Source organism: Petaurus breviceps, unplaced genomic scaffold (assembly GCF_028583685.1).
Source record: "Petaurus breviceps papuanus isolate PSGF00001 unplaced genomic scaffold, PetGlider_PUasm1.0 38, whole genome shotgun sequence".
In the NCBI taxonomy this organism is placed as follows: Eukaryota; Metazoa; Chordata; class Mammalia; order Diprotodontia; family Petauridae; genus Petaurus; species Petaurus breviceps.
This window is the reverse complement of record NW_027186304.1, coordinates 3,215,953-3,239,790: the sequence shown is the minus strand read 5'-3', so window position 1 is coordinate 3,239,790 and position 23,838 is coordinate 3,215,953. Positions and strand designations below refer to the sequence as shown.

The window sequence follows — 23,838 nt, the reverse complement described above, 5'->3', positions numbered from 1 at the left end:
TCAGATATTCATATAAAGTCTCCTACATGAAGTATTTCTTAATTTCTCCAGTTATCAGTACATCCCCTCCTCTTGAAAATTATATATATATATATATATATATATATATGTCTGTGTGCCTCTGTGTCTGTATCTGTATGTGCGTATATATGTATGTATATATGTATATAAATATGTTCATATATATGAATTTATTTATGTATATATTTGCATATCTATCTATGTGCATGCTATTTATGCTCCTTCACTTTGGCACATATGCTGTCTAGCAGGATGTAAGCCCTCACAGGACAAAGTTGTTTCATTTTTGCCTTTGTATGATTTTCCAACCCCAATGTTTCCACACTTCTTTTTAATTTACCAAATAATATTCTGAGTGGAGAAGCCAACAAAAAATCACAATGTTTCATTGTTCCAATTGTGATTAGCTTAGTAAGGTAGAAAGAGGAGCATATGACCACTATACTAGGGACCTGCCAAGAGGATGACCTTGAGGAAGTGACACTATGGACCTGGCTAAGGATTGTGGGGCAGCAGCAGTGCCTAAGGCCCATTAAAAGGACTGAACACTTGGTCACAGAGAGATTCCAGGGAAGCCCTATACCACCACTGGATACAGACTCTGTTGCTTTTGAAAGATCTGCTGATCATTGCTTAGTTCCAGATCACAGTTCAACGGCAGAAAGAAGTGATAACAATTACAAGGGGCTAGAGGGCCTACATGACCAAACATAGAAGCAAAGCAGAGGTCACCATCACAAGGGAGCATAGTTCAATTCTAACATAAGTTTAAAGTCAAAGAAAAGAAACTCAAAAATGTATTGAAAAAGAAACTCCTTAAAAATACAATTGGCAAAATAGAAAAAGAAACCACTGAAGAAAACAACTTCTTTAAGAGCAGAATTAGTCAAATGGCAAAGGAAGTACAAAAGCTAAATGAACACAATAACTCCTTAATAATAAATTAGAATTGGGTAAGTAGCAACTAATGACTCTATGAGACATTAAGAATCAGTGAAACAAAAAAAAAATAGAAGAAAATGTTAAATACCTCACTAGAAAAACCACTGACTTAGAAAATAAACCCAGGAGAGATCATGTAAAATTTATTGGACTACCAGAAAACTATAATTAAAAAAAAAAAGCCTAGACAGCACCTTTCAAGATATTATGAAGAAAAACTGCTCCAATATCCTAGAACCAAAGGGCAAAATCATCACTGAAAGAATCCACCATTCTCCTGAAAGAGATCTCAAAATGAAAACTCCAAGGAATACGGTGGCAAAATTCTAGAAGCATAAAGGAGAAAATACTGCGAGCAGTCAAAAAAAATAAAATATTGAGGAGCCAGAGACAGGATAACACAGGACTTAACAGCTTATACTTTAAAGAATCAGAGGGCTTGGAATCTGATATTGTAGAAGGCAAAGAAGAATGGATTACAACCAAGAATCAACTATGAAGTAAAATTGAGTATAATCTTTTGGGGGAAAATGGATATTCAATGAAATAGGGGACTTTCAAACTTCCCTAATGAAAAGACCAGACCTGAATAGAAAATTCAGTCCTCTAATACATGATTCAAAAGAATCATAAAAGAGGTAAACGGGAAAGAAAAACACATATTATTCATTATACATTCCTACACATGAAGGTTATATTTATAACTCTTGAGAACTGTATCTCAATTTGGGCAATTAGAAGCATCTGAGCCCAGATTTGATCCCCCGGTCATCCCGACACTGGATCTGGTGCTCTTAGTCGCTGTGCTACCTGGCCACCCATTTGGTTTTTTTTAATTCCCAATTAAACTATTTCTCCTCTAATTTCTTATATTTCTCTTGTACTCATTGTAAATTTACTTCTCAGCATTCTTTAAATGAACATTCAGCATATTGAGAACCTCTATTTCTATTTTATTAATATGTTTATGAAGATGATTTTTCCCCCTGAGGATTGCTTCAGCTGCCTACCAGAAATTTTAGTATAGTTTCATCATTATCATTTTCTTTCACATAATTATTGTTTCTGTGATTTGTAATTTACCCCAATCCCTACTAAGGATTTTTGTTGGGGCCTGTAGCCCCTCTTTGGGTCTCAGGCAGCCTCTCTGAGTTCAGGTCTGATATAACAGGATACAGAGCAATCAGCAATATGTGCTTATCTCATCTGTGGTCAGGGCACCCAAACCTCTAGGAAGTGCCGAGGCACCCAGATTGTGTGTTGTTACACAATTTACCCTGTTACCTTGAGATTAATCTTGGGGACTAAGGGTAAGCGCACAAGCTGTTCTGGACACAGCCTCCCTGTTCTCTGATACTTTAGGGTCCCTACAGATTTTATTGTTAAATTTCCATTTGGGTCTATGACTTTTGTATTTGGCTCCTGAATAAATGACTATTTTTATTTCAATGCTGTCTCATTATTTGAAACATCTCTGTGCATCAAATCACATTTTTGGTTTTGTTGTTAAAATTCCTTGTGGTGGTAAGAAATATATAAGTGTGCATTGTGTGTGTGTGTGTGTGTGTGTAATTCTTTTGCCACCACATTTAAAAATAGCCACAGCTTTTAATTCTTTATTTTCCAACAATTATGCAATAAATTATGCAGCTCTCCATTCCTGTTTCATATCTCAGCTTACTGATCCACTCAAAGTTCTGCAAAGTTTGTGTTTCTAGGTAAACAAACAGACTTAACAGAGCTACAACAATGTTTACACACGTTGCTGGCACAATTGTCTCAATTCACTTTCTGTCTGACAAAGTAACACAAATCAACAGACAAAGCTTCCGTCTGAGAAATCAAACACAAATAAACAGTAAAGTCCCAGGACTTCTGTAACAGCAGTAAAGGCTTCTTTCAGGACTTCTGTCTAAAAACAGATGGGGTGCTTTTGCCGAACAGACAGAGTGCTAAAACCACAAACATTCATCCTCTCCTTTCTGCTTGATCCTAGACCTGCTTGAGCTTTTCTGTTTTACTCCTTTCTATTCTACCCTTCCTGTTCTACTCTTTCTGCAAGCTTCTCCCACCATGGGCTCCATGTGATGATTGTTAGGCCTATGTAATGTAACGCCAAGCAAAGGCAACTTCCCAAGGTTCAAAATACCAGCATAGGTGCTCTCCATTTTATTCAGTGACAAATTAAGAACAGAGAAGATCAAAATATGACATCATTCAAAATACAACATTTACTAAGTGTGATTAAATAATCTCCAAGTACTACCCCACCTCTGGACCTTACATTCATTCAATCAATTACAAAGTCCCTGTTCTAAATACTACTCCACCCCTAGGCTGTAACTTCATTTAGTCCATCACAAAGCCCCTGTCCTCAAATGCAGATTAATTTCCAATCATAAGTAAAGTACATTCATTTGTTCAATCATAGAACACAAAAATGTCAAAAGTTCCCAACCCCTGGATCACAATTGAATCTACCCCAGAGTTACATCAAGTTTAAGCACAGCACTTAATACCCAAATGGAGGTCTTTTCTTCATCTTGACCTGAGGCAAGTTCTCAGCAATCTTTGTTCCTGGGGAGACAAAGCTTAGTAAGGCCACAAGATACATTGCCAGTCTCTTCATTAATTCATTCTCTGTCTGCAGAACAGTCCTAGGACCTCTGAAAACATTAGCAAAACCCTCTCTCTGGATTTCTGTAAACATACAACAAGAAAATCCTCCTTCAGGGCTTCGGAACCAACAGCAAGGTTCCAAAACTTCTACAACACCAGCACTGTCCTTCACCACTGGACAGTATTCACTCTCTGTCTGCAGAACAGTCTCAGTAGCTCTGAACCAACAGAAAGGTTCCCACACTTCTGCAACAACAGCACTGTCCTTCACCAGTGGACAAATCTGGCAAAACAGACAGACAAAGTACCAGCAAAACAGCCATGTCTCCTCAGTCCTTGGCACCTCTGGGTGGCAGGTCTCAAAAGTCCTGGGCAATTCAAAGTGTCCCTCAGCAATCCTCTCAGTCTCTCTCTGCCTCCAAAGGTGCTGCTTCCAAAAAGTTCTTCTGCCTCTCTCTTGTGTCTCTCCAAATCTAAATCACTCACTCCTCCTAGTTCAGCATTCTCTTTTCAAGCCAACAAGTCCATCGATATCCAATCGAAGCAAAAACCAAGCCAATACGGGGGAATCTTTAAATTACATTACTATTACAGCCTATTAAGGGTAGGGAAGGTCTTCAAATTCCCTTAGACCTATCAAGGGCAGGGAAGGTCTCCAAATTCCCTTAGGCTTATTAAGGGCAGCACAATGCATGCTGTTTCCAGCAAAGACTTTTGATGCAATCAAAGGTAAGGCTCAAAGGCACTTGAAAAGCCCAAACAAGCAGCAAAGTACTACTTTGCTTGCTATTGTATCTCTGTATATCATATACTCTCCTACATCCCTTTGATTATCTCCCTGTAGGGTGTGGCCAGGTTCTGTCTTTGGTGTCTGAGGCTTATCTCTTAGCTGTTACCTCCACCCATTTCTTTGTGTACATTTACCAAAAATAAGTCTGTGGCTGGTCTGTGTTATCACTCTGTGGCTGATGCTGTCTTGGGTTGCTGCATTTGTTGATCCTGTGCATTTCCTTTATCTGATATATTTAAGAAACAAACAAAAATATTCAAGTCTGGTTTTGATTCTTAGAATGTTGAAAAAGCCTCTTTATTATTGAACATCCTTGTCTTGTATTTTTTTTCCTTTTTTTTGTTAGGTTCATAATTGTAGAATAAGTCACTTCCTGAGAGCAAATGTTCTTCAGAACACGTCATTCAAATGTAATATTTATTATACAAATAAAACAAATGTTGCCAAGATTAGAAGGAAAACAGAAAATTGGGGGAACATTTATTTTCTTAGATAAAGGTCTCACATCACAAATATATGAAGAATTTTTTCAAATCTATAAGAATATGAATCATTCCCCAACTGATAAGTGATCAAAGTATACCAACAGGCAGCTTTCCAATGAAGAAATCAAAATAATTTAGTCATATAAGTCTTCTAAATCATTATTGATTAGAGAAATGCAAATGAAAACAACCATGAGATATCATTTTACAACTATCAGACTGACTAAAATGACTGAAGGGGAAAGCCACAAATATTGGAGTGGATGTGGAAAAATTGGGACACTAGTTCATTTTTGGTGGAATTGTGAACTGATCTAGTTGTTTTGGAGAGCAATCTGGAATTATGCCAAAGGAGTTATTAAACTGACTATGCTTTCACCCAGAAATACCATTACAAGTCTGTTTCTGATGAGGTATGGGCTCTGGGAGCCCCCTTGAGCTCTCCTTGAATCTTTGAGGTTTAGGCTCTGAGAACTCCCCCACCCCCTTGAACTCTGATTAAATCATCCCATTTGATGAGGCATTTGCATGAGGCCATAAGCCTTACATTGTAACTGGGCTCCAACCTCTGTTACTAGACTTCCCACCTTTTATCCTATCAAAATATCAATCTACCCTTGAACTGGCCTAGCCCACTATTGTCTGTAGTCTCCAGGTAGCCTCCAGCAACTTCCCACCCTTAATCACTCAATGACCCTCCCCAAACTCCTCCTCTAGACCACCCCTAGATTACTCCCACAACCTTCTGTATATAAAACCCCATCTTGTCTCCATGTGTGAGAGAGCCATAGAATGACCCAGCCACAGGCTTGGGAGGTGCTGGGTTCCTCCTCATTGGCAGTCTTTATTTAGAAGCTGGATAAGCACATGTCCAATATATTAAAAGGAAGATTTTTTTTTTCTTTTTGTAGGGCAGTTGGGGTTAAGTGACTTACCCATGGTCACAAGGTAAGTGTGTGTGTGTGTGTCTGTGAAGTGTCTGAGGCCAAATTTGAACTCAGGATCTCCTGACTCCAGGGTCAGTGCTCTATTCACTATGCCACCTAGTTGCCCCTCGGTGTCTATCTAAAACAATGAGCAAACATTATATGTAATGGGGATCAGCTAGTAAGATCAGAGGTGAAACAAATATATCCATTATCACCACTGCTATTCAATATCATACTAGAAGTGTTAGCTTTAGCAATAAGGGAAGGAATAAAGGAAGAAATCTATTTTTTCCCATAACATTAAGTGTGTGTATTGTAAAGAAGTGGGGGATAAAACTTTGGTTTTCTATCTTGGGTGGACTACTTTCTCACAGTATGTTGGCCAGAAAGAGGGAAAGAAGATTTGCATCTGATTGCTGAAATAGGAGAAGCTCTGGAAAAAGTTATGGAGCCATTAAAATCCCTGTTCTGTCTTCTCTCAATCAGAACAGAAGAGACAGAACATTTACCCCATTTTACTTCATTAAAGGTAGCCCTATTATACTATAAATCCACTTAAAGGAAGGTCCACAGGACCTAGAACATTTTTTCAGAAGACATTAAAAAAAATTGGTACCTCTAATACTCATCTCATATTCCACCCAATGAAAATATTAAGGCAATCATCACTGAAAATTATTAAAATAAACAGGTTAATACAGTGTTTTCGTGGGTGTGTTAAAAGTAATTTTAACTAAAAGTTTTATTAGGAATACCCAGCAGTAAACTCATAATATAGACATCTGTTAAGCATTTAGAAGGTAACTAGGAACATAAAATTTTAATCATCAGTTTCTTCAGTATTTAAGACTGTATAGTTATCAACATATTTTTCATAAAGAAAGTCATGCACTACTGTCAGTTATATTTATTACACTGAGGAACATTTTAATATAATAATGCAGATGTCTTCATTCCATAAACCCCAATGGTACTTAAAGTTAGAATTTTATTACTTGTGCCTAGGGCCAAACAAAGCTATAAACCTGCTAAACTCTAATTCAGATACTGCTTTTGGGTTTTGCACATTTGAGTTGTAAATTACAATGTGAAGTAATCAAATATGTAGAAAAAATTATAGTCATAGAGCCAGCATTCTGGATTCACAGGATTTCAAAAGGAATCAAGGAATGAATTTATAAACATCAACATACTACTATGAGATTATGAATTTTTTTTAATCCAAAATATGGTAATGCTATTTCAATGACTTAAGGGATGATGCGTCAAACATAACATTAGATTTTTTTTCAAAAAGCATTTTGTTTTATACAGTACTTATATCAAAAACAATCATCTCTGTCCCTCCCTAAGATAATGGCCAAATGTTCCATGTAGTCATATTATGAAGATATTAAAACACATTATAAGGGATCTCTCCCATGACATTTTGTAAAATGTTTTGTGTTCAGAGAGGGCAGCTGATAATAATATAATCAAAATAGTGGTAAATTCTCCAGTTTGATTATTCAAGCAGAGACAAATATTTTATCTTCTTATTTTAAATAGACCAAAAATAAGGTAATTATTTTATGTTAACAAGATAAATATGCTTTATGAAGTAAAGATAAAGTATAACAGTGGAAATTCCAGTTTTTGTGTAACACTGCTAATCTTAATTCTATTTTTTTTAGATTCCAAAGCAGCTAAAATGAGAAATTAAGTTTTTTTTTTTACTTTTAACAAGAGACCACAAATATTTAATTTGGAAATATTAAATCTATATCTAAGTAGTTAGGTGGATAATTATGGCAATCATCTGAAAATGAATGTCAAATAAGCATGTATTTCCTGTCTCCTGAGGTGTTTTGTTTTGTTTTGTTTTTACAATCTAATGTTTTAATGTAGCAGATCTGTAAAAAAAATTTTCATCTGTTTTAATAGAATAAATATGAGATCAGCTAGTGGAAAATATTCTACTTGTTAATATAGGAAAAATGTTTGGATATTAAATTATTTTAATATTAATTTTTATTTCCTTTTTACTTTGCATAAATGTAGACAAATAATTTGAAATATGGGATGGCAATCATAATCTCAATAGATGAAGAAAAAGCTTTTGACAAAATGCATCACCAATTCTTATTAAAAAACACTAGAGAGCATAGGAATCAATGCAGTTTTCCTTAAAATAAAAGGTGGCATCTATCTATTTTTTTTTTTTTGCTTTTTGGAGGGCATTTGAGGTTAAGTGATTTGCCCAAGATCACACGGCTAGTTTGTGTGTGTGTGTGTGTGTCAAGTGTCTGAGGCCAGATTTGAACTCAGGTCCTCCTGACTCCAGGGCCAGTGCTCTATACACTGTGCCACCTAGTCGCCCCTCAGCATCTATCTAAAACAATCAGCAAGCATTATATGTAATGGGGATCAGCTAGTAAGATCAGGGGTGAAACAAACATATCCATTATCACCACTGCTATTCAATATCATACTAGAAGTGTTCGCTTTAGCAATAAGGGAAGGAATAAGGGAAGAAATGCCCAATGAATATGCAATGAAGAAACAAAGCTATCACTCTTTGCAGATTATATGATTATATACTTAGATAATACTAGAGATTCAACTAAAAACTACTTGAAATAATAACTTTAGCAAAGTGCCAAGGTATAAAATAAAACCACATAAATCCTGGACATTTCTATATATTACTAAAAAAAAAATCCAACAGCAAGAGATAGAAAGAGAAATTCCATTTTTTTTAGAGTAATTGGGGTTAAGTAACTTGCTCAAGGTTACAGGGCCAGTTATTTCTGGGTGTGGTGCTAAGTATCTGAGCCCAGATTTGATCCCCAGGTCATCCCAACACTGGAGCCAGTGCTCTTATTTGCTGAGCCACCTGGCCACCCCTAAGCAATTGGGGTTAATATCTTGCTCAAGGTTACACAGCCAGGTGTTTCTGGGTGGGTGCTAAGTGTCTGAGCCCAAATTCGATCCCCAGGTCATCCCTCATCCCAACACTGTAGCTGGTGCTCTTACTTGCTGTGCTACCTGGCCACCCCTGAGAAATTCTGTTTAAAGTTACTGTATACAAAATAAAATATTTGGGAGTCTACTTGCAAAGACAAAGCCAGGAACTATGTGAACACAATTACAAAACATTTTTCACAGAAATAAAGTCAAAGCTAAATAATTGGAAAAGCATCAGTTCTCATAAATAAACCATGCTAACATAACAAAAATGAAAATTCTACTTAAATTAATTTACTCAGTGCCATACCAATGAAAACTATCAAAAAATTACTTTATGGAATGATAGAGTCGTGAGTGTGAGAGACACTGCGGCAGTCACAAGATGTCGGAGGGAGTGCACATGACCTCTGAGGGGCAGGAGCTTGGAGATATGAAGGCTGACTCTGCCGAGCCGTAAAGGCTGGCATGGCATTGTGGAGGCCAACTCTGCTGGGCTGGGAAAGGCCGATGTGGCATTGTGCGTGCCCCATATACATGGACTCCTCTTAACACATACTCCTTTGCCCTACACTTGGGAGAGGGTATGATTGGCTCCCACATGACATATGATGGGGTGGCAGCCAGAGGGGGTGCACGTGGCTTTCTGAGGGACGTTGTTGGGACAGCTTTGCCTGGGGGTTACTAGGAACTAGGAAGTCTCGGGCGCAGCAACATGAGAGTAATACTCCATGTGGCAGTGCCTAAAGGACTTCTGGGAAGGACTTTGCTCCTTTTGTCTCTTATGACATACTCGGGAAAGAACATGATTGGCCCCCGCAAGGCTTGCCCCCACAAGGCTTATATATAGGGGAGATAGGGGAAGTTCAGTTAGTTCCAGTTTCTGTTTGCTTGCTGTGCAGTTAAGATGCAACCGAATAAACAGCTTCGCATCATACTTTCAGTGTCCTGGGTGTTCTGTGGGGGTAAGCTCTTCTTGGAGACAAGAAGCCGGAGACGTCCGAAGACCAGGAATAAGGTAAGACATGGCCGGAGTTGGGAGTGAGATCCCAACAATGGAACTAGAAAAAAATGATAACAGAATTCATCTAGAAGAAAAAAAGATTAAGAATGCCAAGGAAACTAATATGGGGTGGCTAGGTAGCACAGTGAATAGAGCACTGGCCCTGGAGTCAAGAGGACCTGACTTCAAATCCAGCCTCAGACACTTAACACTTACTAGCTGTATAACCTTTGGCAAGTCACTTAACACTAACTGCCCCTGCCTTCCCCCATCCAAAAAGAAAAAGAAAAGGAAACCAATGAAAAGAAATGTAAGGGGAGGTGGCCTAGCCGTACCAGATCTAAAAGTATTATAAAGCAGCAATCATCAAAATTACTTGGTACTGGCTAAGAAATAGAGTGGTGGATCAATGGAATAAGTTAGAAAACACATTTCATAGTCAATGACTCTGATAAACACCTCATTTAACTGAGTCAAATTTATAAAAATACAAGTCATTGCCCAATTGATGGGCAGAGGATATGAAACACAGGTTTTAGAAGAAGAAATTAAATCTATCTATAGTCATATGAAAAAGGGTTCTTAATCACTATTGATTAGAGAAATGCAAATTAAGACAACTTTGAGGTACTACATCATAACTCTAAAAATGTTCATGGAAAATGCTGTCCACATGCAGAGAAAGAACTATCAAATCTGAATGCAGATTAAAGTATACTATTTTCTCTCTTTTTTTTTTTGCTTTATCTTCCTCTTTTTTTCCCTTTGCCTCTGATTCTTCTTTCACAACATGACTAATATGGAAATGTGTTTAATATGATTGTACATGTATAACCCATATGAAACTGCAATGCCATCTTGTGGAGGGGAGGGGAGAAAAGGAGGAAAATTTAGAACTCAAAATCTTATAAAAATGAATGTTGAAAACTAAGGATAAACAAATGAATACTTTAAAAAAGAATGTTATGGGGATGGCTAGGTGGCGCAGTGAGTAAAGCGCTGGCCCCAGAGTCGGGATGACCTGAGTTCAGTTCCGGCCTCAGACACTTAACACCCACACAAAAAAACTAGCCATGTAACCTTGGGGAAGTTAACCCCAATTCCCCTCCAAAAGGCAAAAATAAAAGAATGTTATGAAAAATAGCAAAAACAAAAACAAAAAAAATATGGGATGGTAGAGTGTTTATGCTAGATTTAGAACTAGAAAAATGGAAGTCCAAATCTAAAACTAGCTACGTGACCATGAACAAGTCACTTTACCCATCTCAACCTAAATTTTCCTCACCTATAAAGTGGGAATAGAAATACTTATAGTACCAATCTCACAGAGCATCTGGGTGTTGTAGTGGATAGAACACTGGACCTGGAGTCAGGAAAACCTGAGTTCAAATTCAGCCTCAGACACTTACCTAGCTGTTTGACCCTAGGCAAGTCACTCTTTGCTTTAGTTTCTCATCTATAAAATGAGCTGGAGATGGAAATAGCAAACCACTCCAGTATCTTTGCCAAGAAAATGCCAAATGGGATCAGAAAGTGTAGGACATGACTCAACAACAATAACAACCTATCTCAAAGTCTTGTTCTAAAGCTTATGTTAGATAATGTAAATATCAAACACAAGTTTATGCATTTTAAAGTATCCTATACATTTTACATTTGTCTAGTATCTAATGAGACTGATATAATCACATGAAAAGCAATCATTTAAAAATTGATCATTAGATTGCTGCTGAACTATATATTTCTTATGTTGATTTACACAATCATGACCTCAATATCATAAGTACTTTTGACACTCACACACACACACACACACACACAGACTCTAAGAATGTTCATCACACTACATAATAACAGACATCATTATATACTTTAAGGATCAAGAAGTGTATTACTACATACAGTATCTCATATGTATATCACAAAAACAGTCTGATATAAATCATACAAGTGTTGTTACCTTACCCCAGATTTACAAATGAGAAAACTATGGCTCAGGTGACTTTTCCCTACAGACACATGTCAACAAAAGAAATGAGATTGCAACCAAAGTCCTTTCTGACTAATTATATCATTATTCTCATTATACTACATTGTCTTTACATGTAAAAGTAGTCATTGGTAGTTGTGGTAACTATATACAGAATTACCATATTTGTAGAACATTTTTAGCATTAGTTGATGGGCATTTATCAAGCATTCTATGTTAGGACTGTGCTGAGTGTATAAGAAACAAAGAAAGGTGAAAAAATGTCCCTGATCTCAAGAAGCTCATATTCTAAGGGGACAGAGAACCTGCAAACAATTACGTAAATACAAGATATTGGCAGTGTAAATAGCAGTCTATCTCTGAGGGATGATTCTAGTAATAGGGGTCAAGGGATGGGAAGTCATAGGGTAGATATGAGATTGAGGAAAGGCCTTTATGAAGATGGGATTACAAGATTTGTGATGAATCTTGAAAGAAGTCAAAGGGAGAAAATTGAATGCATGGGGATATGCCCAATGAGGAGGCACAGAGTTGGAAGAAAGAGATGGAGTAACATATAAAGGAAATAGCAAGTTAGCCAGTGTCAATGGATCTTAGAGAATATAGATGGAAGAAAATATAAGAAGATTGGAAAGGTAGGGAGAGGCCAGGTTGTGAAAGATTTTTAAAACCAAATAGAGGAATTTGTAAGTGATCCTGCAGGCAAATGTTGAATATTGTTATTAAAATTATTTTCACATATATCTTTCTACCTTTGTATCTGTAGATATTCCTATATATCTGTTATCTAGACAAAAGTGTCAAGAAACTCCAGAGTATAGAACCTAGATTAAAATGTAACTCAGAAATGTTTCATCAGTAAATTAAAATAAGTTAAAATATCTATAGTATTAATTTGTGGTATTTCTTAGTACCTATGTATAATGGTAATGGGAATTTGAAGATCCTCCCTACCCCTTAACAAGCCTTCACGAATCTGAAGATCTTTCCTGCTTTGAAAATATACCCTGCCCCCTAATAGGCTGAATGTAACCACATGGAACCTGTGGAGGAAGGAGTTTTCTGAAGGGTGGAGCACAGCCCACAGGAAGGTGGGAGTCAGAACTAGACAGTTGATAGGAGAGGACCCTTCCAAGGGAGATAGACTTGTGAGTAAATATTAGTCTTGTTTCGGTTTGTGTGAAGGTCAAAGGATACTGTGACTCTCTGTGCTGTGGCAACTTATTAATTTCTTTGCTACTATGATGGAATCAGCTTACTGGTTTGGGGATTTGGTTTGCTGGTGTCTGAATAAATGTTTTGCTTCTGTCTTCTATATGGAATATGTTACATTTTGTGATTGAGCACTATGCTGGTATATTTATAGTGACCATTGGTTCTGTGAATATTGTATTGGTGCTACACTATGCTGCTTGGACAAATACATTTTTATTTGAGTTTGAGTTTGACATCTATGATCTAGAACATAATGCTCAAATAGTGTCTACATCTTCCCATAGTCACATGTTTCACATATTTGAGGAAAACTCTTATATCAGAAAAAGTCAGCACTCCTCAGTTTGAGATATCACCTTAGACTTATATATAAACTTATATAAACTTAGACTGATTTAGAGATATAAATATTGAAACATCAGATAAAAACAGACTTAAACTGAGATTATTTTCAAGAAGGCAAACCAGAAGATGTTTCTATAATAATTAATAGTTTCTGCTAATACAAAAAATCAGTATTATGATCAGTGGAAAAGTTAAACGTCCTCAGAGAATAGTTCGAGCTGAGATCTAATTTTAATTCCTCCATGCTAATCTCACAGAAGCAACCTTGATTCCAGTTTTTTTTAATTAGCTGTGTTTTATTTTTGTCTCACATTATGTATAAGATATGTATTACTTATGTTTTAGGTGGGAGGAGGAGCGATCACAAATCTTTAATAACAAATGTTCAGTCAATCAATATTTTGAAGTGTCTACTATGAGCTAGGTATTGTAGAAGACATGGAAACATAAAGACAAAAATTAAACAAGCTTTGCTCTCAAGAAGTTCACATTATATCTTTATTCCTCAGAGTAACAACTATATATAATATCTATTTCATGTTGATTCATACAGCTCTTCCTACATGAAGCCTTTCCTTGTCCCTTTAGGCACTAATGCTTCCTCCTCAAAGTTATTTTTTATCCGATTTGTAGATATTTTGTATCTTTCTATATGTGCATTCCCCATTAGAATGTAAGCTCCTTAATGTCAGGGATTTGTTCCCTTTTAAAAATTTAATCAACAGCATGGAATAAAGTGCTTAGCACATGACAGGTGTTTATCAGTTTAATCAATTGATTTTTCTGAGAAAAGCTGTACCTACACCGTTGCTCCCTGTTTTAGAAATTATTTAGCTTGAGATATTTGGATCTTAAATATTCTTTATCAGATACATTTTCCACCTCTTTTAAAAATCTAAAATGAAAGATATACACCATCATATTGTGTGATACAATTGCTTTCAGAGGAAACTATGGTAGGTTCATTTTTTTTTTATCCCTGGAATCATATGTCCTAAATTAGGTTCCATGAGCTTCTTCAGATCTCTTATCAAATAAAAATAAGTCTTTCTGAATTAGCACCAAAATTATCCCAAGCTCATTTATAAAAATGTTTATAAATAATAAACATATTGACTCACTGATCAAGTCACTGAACTCTATAGTTACAAACTAGAAAAATTCTCTTGTGTCTGAATTATTGCCTGAAATAAAGAGGTTGACCATATTTTCTCAGAATTATTAATTGGACAAAAGAATAGCATAAAAATTTATGATCAGATTTTGAAATAACCTATTTAAGAGCTAAAACAAGATGTATTTTCCCTATAAAACATTCCTAAAATCTTTTATTCTTAACCTAAATGATACATTATTTTCATAATCTATATCAACTCCCTTCATCTTTTGAAGATGATGAATTAACTAATCACCTAGGATTCACCTAATTCATTAAGAATTTGCCAGATTGTTTAAACAGCAAAACTTTTTAATATATAAAATTCCATTGTTATATCATATGAAATTCCTATAACATATACCTTTTTAGCCAATGGGCAATGAATAGAGGTGAATCATCCACATCCTTCCATCATTATCTATTATGAAGAGCCTGGTCACGCTTGGTAATCTTTACACCTGTGATTCCTCGCATCTAGTCAGAAAGAACCTGAAAACTTTAATATCTGACACTCCCACAAGAGTGGTTACTAACTCATCTTTACAGATTTCAAACAATGTGGTGCTTCAGAAAGAGCAGTGGTTTGGGAATCAGAACTTAAGCTTTTAATCCTGGCTCAGGAAATTTCTATTTTATGATTTTTGGGCTAACTAGTTAAGGTTTCTTCATTTGTACTAAGAATTGGTTGAACTAGAAGACATTTAAAATTGTGTCCAGTGCACATATCATCTCATCAGACCCCATGGATTCATTTAACACAATTATGCAAATGTTTCTCAGATCTATTTATCTAGCATTATCCTCTCTGCAGACCTCAAATCACATATCACCAATGGTCAACATCTCAATCTAGTATGTTAATAATAGCAACTACCTTCCAAAGTAGTTGTGAGGGCTGAGAGAGATATTTGTAAAGCACATGGCACATGGTATGTGCTAATAAATGCTAGCTAGTAGTAGTAATAGTACTACTATTACCAATACTAGTACCATCTTTGTACAAGCCTACAGTTGTATTGCCCAGGCTTCAACCTAGATGCAGAGTTACAAAGTTCAGACAAGAAGGGTGTAAGGGTTATGGGATTTAAAGATCTTCCATGCCCCATTGGACTTGCTGACGTAGCAGGAAAGGGCGGAGCAAGAGGAAGCAGAAGCCAAGCTAGAGTTCCTGTGGTGGCTAGCAGTGGTGGCAACAGTGGCAGCAGCAGCAGAGGCAGGGGCGGCGGCAGCGCAAAGCCCTTTTTTTGAGTCAGCCAGAATTTCTGCTAAGGACTCCTGCTGAGGACTGCCAGGGGCCGCAGCTGCTGGGAGCATGCTTCCTGGATGCTGGGTGGTTGCTGTGAGTGGGGAGAGGAGGACCTTTGCCTGAGGTAGCCTGTTCTGTTTTAAAGGCTTGAGAATGTGGGTGCTTTCGACTTTATCTACCTGTGCCAATTTCATAACTACTCTGATGGCTTTCACTTTCTGGTTTTGGGACTTGGTCTTTTGGTATTTTAATAAATTTTCTAGCTTATTCCCCCATATAGCAAGCCTGATATATTTTTGATGGATAATTACATTAGCATATCTGTAATTTCCAAAGGCATTGTCAATATTGCATTGCTGATACAAAGGGGAAAGATTAGACTCTGTCTTACAGATAGCTTAGACACCATGAAGATTTGTACCTCCCTAGAATGAGAAGGTTGAGTTTCTTAAATAAAACATCACTTACCTTTTATAGAATATAATAGTGGAACCCCAGATTATACTGACCAGGGTGATATAAGACTCTTAATTTCTTCTAGAAGTATTCAGAATCAAACCCCAATATAGAGTCCTAATTCATGAAGTCAGGCTAGAAGAATGAAAAAATAAAAAGATTATACATATATATATATATATATATATTCACGTAAACTCATGTTTACACATATGTATATGTGTGTGTACATACACATACATAACTAGCTGAAAGACTCCATAAGTTCAGAGCAATAGATATATCACATATACAAGTATGTTATTGTATGTGTGTATTTATATGAATATATGTGGATGTATGTATGACCTAAAAGTAGTAGTGTAGATCTAAGTTTAATAACTTCAGAAATCTAATTGCTACAAATTTACCACACAAAAAAAAAACCACACATCATTTTAATTATTTTACACAAAAGATTTTGGTGACTTTTAAATAACATATTTAGAATATTAATTTTAGAAAGACATAGCCCCTAGTCATTATTCATTGCATATACAACATTTCTGAATGACACTCTCAAACTGGTAGATTGGCAGAGGACCTTTTGTTTGATTACTTCAGTGATGTGATCTATCCTTATTAGACTTTTTCTTGTGAGGTCACATCAAAATTCTCACAAATGCATCAAAAACTCATTCCTTGGGTGATAGTAAAGCTATCCTGTGAATCTCTGAGCAGTAGCTGATGAAAATTTTAGAAATTTAAAAAATTAACTAAAGTTTAACAAGCAATAATTATGATAAATTTAAATAAAATATTATCAATTTCTAAAATGTAAATAGCTAATCTTTCGATTTTTTATGTTTTTGTAGCATTCGTATTTCTGAAGTTATCAACCCTTAAAACTTCACTATGATTTTTGCGATACCTCATATTACAGTGGCAAAAATATCAAGGCATAATACAAAGACATCTGCAAACAAAGACTGAAAGAAAATTGCATCTTGGACATGAGATCAAAAATTCCTTGAAGAAGTGAAATAGGGGCAGCCAGGTAGCAGTGCTAGTAGGAACACCACCAGACACTCAGCACCACATCCAGAAACAACTGGCTGTGTAACCCTGAGCAAGTTACTTAACCCCAATTGCTTAAAAAAAAAGTGAAACAATAGCTAAAAAGGAAATAAAATGGCATTTTTAAATAGAATTAAATCTCAAGGAAATATTTTTAAAAAGAAAGTGCTAATAATAAATAATATTAATAATAACAGAACTCGTGACCAAACAAAAAATAGAAAGATAGAAGATAAAATGAAAACTTTTTAAATTTTTTTTTGTCAATCCCAAGCAAGAGTGCTAAGCATTCTTTCATTTTCTTCTTTTGCCCATTACAACTTAAGCAAATAATTTCTTGCTGTCTGTAGCTTCCTTAGACAGTTTTGAACTTTTTCTTTGGGTGATATCATAATGCTGCTGATGAGATATGGGCTCTGGGAGCCCCCTTAAGCTCTCCTTGAGTCCTTGAGGTATAGGCTCTGAGTTCAATCCCCTTGAACTCCGATTAAAATCATCTAATTTGATGAGGCATTTACAGGAGGCAATAAGCCTTACATTGTGGTTGGGCCCAAACCTCTGTTACTAGACTTCCCACCCTTGAGCCTATGAAAATATCAATCCACCCTTGGACTGGCCTAGCCCACCATTGTCTGTAGTCTCCAGGCAGCCTCCAGCAACTTCCCACCCTTAATTACTCATTGACCTCATTAACTCAGACCACCTCTAGATTCCTCCCACAACCTTCTGTAGATAAGACCCCAAGGTGTCATGTCTGTGAGATGATTGTTCTTTGTTAAGACTTTGAATAAGTGACTGATTGAGTTAAATTAAAAGTGCCTTATGAGTGGAGGACTTTTGCCCCATGAGTGGAGGACTGACTATTGTACTTTGAGACTATACTGTGATACTGAGTTAACTTAAGACTTTGCCCCATGAGTGGAAGACTTTGATTATTTTACTTTGAGATGACTGTTCTTTGTTCTAAATATTGTGACCACTTTGGTGAAAACTATGTGGCCATTTTAATGATAAGCTGTTTGTGAATATAAGTTGTGATATTGTGAATGCTGTACCTTGATTTTCTGTGAAAGTTTTGCTTTGATTTGTCATGGAATAAATAGAGTGTTCACTATACTGTGTAATCAGAATCTTAAAAGCTATTCACAGTAGCAGTCCTCTGGAAAGTCGCTGTGTATTTCATTACACTCCTCCTCCTGTAAAGATGAGTCTGTGGATTGGCAGAGGATATGTCCCTGACCTGCAAGCTCTAGCAGATCCTACCAACATCTATTATCCACACATAAACCTATTTTATGTGTTATATGTTTATTTTATACTTATATTCTATATATTTAAATACTTATATATGTTATTATACTGGACAGTAAGTATATTGAGAGTCTTTTATCAGAACAAAATCTATACCCTCCAAAGATTTTCAGTGTCATATGTTTAGAAACTAATAAATAAATCAGAAAAAAAAAATGAGAGAATATGCATTTTCACCAAACTGTTCAGGAAGTTAAGCAGTAAAACCAATAGTGGTCAGAAAAATGGCTTAGAAGTATGCAAAATAAGGGTTCACATTTTACTTGACACATGATACTAGATGTATAACCCTAGGAAAGTCATCTAACCTCTCCATGCCCCAGACAAATTTATGACCAAAAATAAATATTCAAACAAGCAAATTCATGCAATTTCCCATCCAATATATAATAGTAGAGGGAGTTTAGTCATCTCAAATTTCCCTAAGCCCACAAACTTATATTGAAAAATAATATTGGATAGAATAAGTTTTTTAAAAACAAAAAATTTAAATATAAACAAATGTGTTTTGAAAATAAAAAATATAATAAAGGGTTTCTAATCACTAAGAGACATTTTAAAATAACATCGATGGCAAAGAGGCTTAATTGTGTTAGGACAGGGACTTGTCAATACATCTAAAGGTAAACCACAGCTCTGGTGAGTAAATGATAAGCTGTGTTATTCATTGGTAAAATCACTTATCAACTGCCATATTTTAAATAAATTTTACAGGATACTCCATGAAACAGAAAATGTCTTGTTTTCTATTTTATTGTACTGTGTTTGTATTCTATTTTTTAACAAGTGAGTTCTATTACTATGATGATGAGAGCCAATTTAGGGGATAGTCACATTTAAAATGAATACTCTATTAATCTGACATCTGGGATACTTAAATATTTATACAGCCTCCTCAAGCCTCTCTCTCTCTCTCTCTCTCTCTCTCTCTCTCTCTCATCTTAACCATTAAAAAGTATTTTTTTTTTGGCATGGGAACTAAAGTTTAATAAATAATTGTGAAATCAATCAAACCCAGGTCCTCTGTTACTAAAAAATAAAATAATGACACTAGATATTATTTCCTAAATCCACTCTTTTCTTCTACCCCCAGAAATTAATGTATAAGATCATAATGAGATTCTAGTTTGGTGAGTGAGTCATTGACACCTCATGATATCCAAGGTTTCCCTAACCTGTTATTTTGCTTAAAAAGAGATAACACCTCCTGATAGTTCTCAAGCACATCAAGATAGTGAAGAAAATATTTTAAGTCCAGATGTATATTAAAATTATCCCCAGTTTCTGGGAAACCCACTTTTGACATGGTACATCTGCATTTCAGCTGTGTATGGTGACAAAGTTTCTCCTACTATCTTTGAGGACAAGACAAAGAAATATGGGCTAGATTCAGAACTGGCTAAATGACCAGACCCAAAGAGGAGTCATTAATATATAAATATCAGTGTGAATGGCCCAGCAGTGCTCACCACATATTTTAATGGCATGTATGAATCAATGATCAACAGGCATTTAATAAAAGCCTGGACAAAAATATGAAATGGCCCATGCCATCTATCTTTTTTTTTGCTTGTAGGAGGGAAGTTGGGGTTACATGACTTGCCCAAGGTCACACAGCTAGTTTGTTTTTGTTGTTGTTAAGTGTCTGAGGCTGGCTTTAAACTCAGGTCCTCCTGATTCTGGGGCTGGTGCTCTATTCACTACACCACCTAGCCACCCCTAGCCCATGCCTTCTAGTGGCTTATAGTGCTTATATAAGTATATACAAAATATACATAAAATAAATAAATTTTTTAAAGAAAGAAAGCACTGGAAGTGGGGAGGGTTCAAAATGACTCCATGTAGAAAGTAGTACTTGAACTGAGTTTTGAAGGTAACTTGGGATTCTAAGGCTTAAATGTGAGGTAAAAAGTATATTGCAGATATGAGAGACAGCCCGTATATAGGTACAGAGAAGGGAGATGGATTAAAGTGTGCAAGCATCAGTAAGAATGCAAGTGTAGTTGGACTATAATACATATGAAGTGGATTCATATATAGTAAGGTTGAAAAGGTAGTTTAGGGTCAGGTAGTAAAAAGCATTAAATACTGAAGTATTCGTATTTGATCCTAACTGTAATAGGGAGCCACTTAGGTTTATTGTCAGACCTGCATTTTCTATGTACAGAGGATGGGCAGGAACAATTAGAAAGTTATTATAGGGGTGTACAGGTAGCACAGTGAGTAAGAGCACCGGCCCCAGAGCCAGGAGACCTGGGTTCGGTTCCAGCCTCAGATACTCGGCACCCACACAAAAATAATAACTGGCCATGTAACCTTGAGCAGGTTACTTAACCCCGATTGCTTAAAAAAAAAAAGTTATATTAGTACAGCTGAAAATAATTGATGAGAGCTAAAATAAAGTGGTGCTAACTTGAGGAGCAAAGAGGGGACAGAAATGAGAGATACTGGAAAGGTAGAATCAGCAAGGCTTAGAAATTATCAAGGCATAGATGCGCTCTTATTTATTTGTAAATAGCACAAGTATGGGGTGGATTACTAATATGTTGGACAACAGAATTAATACCCAATATGTGTTCACAAAATAGAACAAAGTACTAAAGCATTCAATTCCATTCAACATATATTAATTAAATCCTTGACATGCACAAGATATGATTCTAGGGATAGATAGATAGATAGATAGATATAGATATAGATATATGGCATAGCTAAAACAATCTCTGTCTTCAAAAATCTTGCAGTCTAAGGAGAGTCCAATGTATACACAGAAAATTAACCAGAAATTAATGTGAGCTGGGATAGACAACTGATCATTTGTTGAATTTAAATGCTCCACATAGTAGGTAGCATCTGAGCTAGGCTGAGTAAGTAATAAATTCCAGGTAAAAGCATTTTACAACTAGTGTCTCTGATAAAGACGTTATTTCTAAAATATAGAGAGAACTGAGTCAAATTTATAAAGAATATAAGTCATTCCCCAGTTGATAAATGGACAAAGGATATGAACAAGAAGTTTTCAGAGGAAGAAATTAAAGCTATATATAGTCATATGAAAAATGCTCTAAATTATTATTGATTAGAGAGATGCAAATCAAAACAACTCTGAGGTACCACATCACACCTATCAGATTGGCTAACATGACAAAACAGGAAAATGATAGATGTTGGAGAAGATGTGGGAAAGTTGGAATGCTAACTCATTGTTGGTGGAGCTGTGGGCTGATCCAACCATTCTGGAGAGCAATTTGGAACTATGCCAAAAGGGCTATAAAAATGTGCATACCCTTTGACCCAGCAATACCCCTTCTAGGGCTGTGTCCCAAATAGATCATAAAAATGGTGAAAAGACCCACATGTACAAAAATATTTATAGCAGCTCTCTTTGTGGTGGCCAAGAATTGGACATTGGGGAATGGCTGAGCAAGTTGTGGTATATGAATGTAATGAAATACTATTGTGCTGTAAGAACTGATGAACAGGTGGACTTCAGAAAAACCTGGACAGATTTATATGCATTGATGCTGAGTGAAATGAACAGAACCAGGAGAACATTGTACTCAGTAACAGCCACAGTCTACAATGACTTATTTGAAGATATTTAGCCCTTTTTAGCAATGCAAGGACCTAAAACAATTCCAAAGGATTCATGATGGCAAATGTCCTCCACATCCAGAGAAAGAGCTATTGAGTTGGAATGCAGAGTGAAGCAAACTATTTTCTTTTTTGGGGGTAGGGGGTGAGGAGAAAAGGAAAGGCAATTGAGGTTAAGTGACTTGCCTAAGGTCTCACAGCTATTAAGTGTCAAGAGTCTGAGGTCACTTTTGAACTCAGGTCCCCCTGACTCCAGAGCTAGTGCTCTATTCACTGTACTACCTAGTTGTCTCCAAGACTATTTTCTTTTGTTTGCTTGTTTTATTTGTTTTTTTCTTGCTTATTATTTCTCCCATTCATTATAATTCTTCTGTATAACATGACTAATATAAAAATATGTTTAATAGAAATGTATATGTAGAGCTTATATCAGATTGCAGGCCATTTTGGGAAGGGAGTAGAGAGGTAGGGGGGAAAATGTAAAACTTATATAAGTAGATGTTGAAAATTAAAAATAAAGAAATTAAGAAAAAAAAGAAAGAAATTCTAAGACATAAAGGTCAGGAAGGATTTCAAAACTCTGCTAACTCTAATCAATATTACACACTGCTGCCAAAAGGATTTTTCTTAAACTCAGATCTGACTAATGAGGTTCAGGCTCTGGGAACCCCCCCTTGAAATCTGATTAAATTATCCCATTTCATGAGGCATTTACATAAGGCCATAAGCCTTACATTGTGGCTGGGCCCAAACCTCTGTTAGTAGACTTCCCACCCTTGAGCCTATCAAAATATCAGTCCACCCTTGAAGTGGCCTAGCCCACCATTGTCTGTAGTCTCCATGTAGCCTCCAGCAACTTCCCACCCTTAATCACTCATTGACCTCATTAACTCCTCCTGAAGACCCTCCCCAAACTCCTCCTCTAAACCATCCCTAGATTCCTCCCACAACCTTCTGTATATAAGACCCCATCCTGTCTTCATATTTGTGAGAGTGCCATAGAATAGTGAGAGCACCATTGAATGACATAGCACAGACTTACTATGTGTCTAATGCAAGAGAACTTTTAATAAACTTTACTTTTCTTTGGCTGAGAGAAGACTTGAGTCGAATTCATTCAGCAGGACCTGGTGTGTTGGTATTTTGGGTCTCCAGAGCAAACCTAACCGTCTTTATGGGTAACCTCTTCAGTGGAACACTATTGTGCTACAGGAAATGATGAACAGGCAAACTTGGGGAAAATCTGGAAAGACTTTTATGAACTGATTCTGAGTAAAGTGAACAAAATCAGGAGAATATTGTACACAGTAACAACCACAATGCAAGAGGACTGATTTTGATAGACTTAGCCCTTCTTAGCAACACAAGGACCTGAAACTTTCAAAGGACTCAAATGGAAAATGTCATCCACATCCAGAGAAAAAAACTATGGAGTTGGAATGCAGAGTAAAGCAGACTCTTTTCTCTTTGTTTTGTTTTGTTTTGTTTCTCATGGTTTCTCTCATTCATTGTAATTCTTCTGTGCAACATAACGAATGTGAAAATGGGTTTCATAGGAGTGTATGTGTAGAGCCCATATTGGATTACATGCCATCTTGGGGAGGGTGGGGAGAGGGAGGTGGACAATATTTAAAAGTTATGTAAGTGAATGTCAAAAACTGAAATTAAATACTGAAGAGAGGGAGGGAGGAAGGAAGGAAGGAAGGAAGGAAGGAAGGAAGGAAGGAAGGA

The 23,838-nt window shown here is 36.3% G+C and overlaps 1 long non-coding RNA gene across 1 annotated transcript in view; it reads left to right on the top strand.

Annotated features, from left to right (window-relative positions):
* Nucleotides 1-5,588: 5,588 nt before the first annotated feature.
* The window catches only part of LOC138170316 (uncharacterized), a 51,961-nt gene continuing 33,711 nt past the window's right edge, over nt 5,589-23,838 (top strand). The window contains exons 1-2 of the long non-coding RNA XR_011170569.1: nt 5,589-5,805; nt 9,677-9,750. This is a non-coding gene — a long non-coding RNA (uncharacterized lncRNA). The remainder of the gene's footprint in view (nt 5,806-9,676; nt 9,751-23,838) is intronic.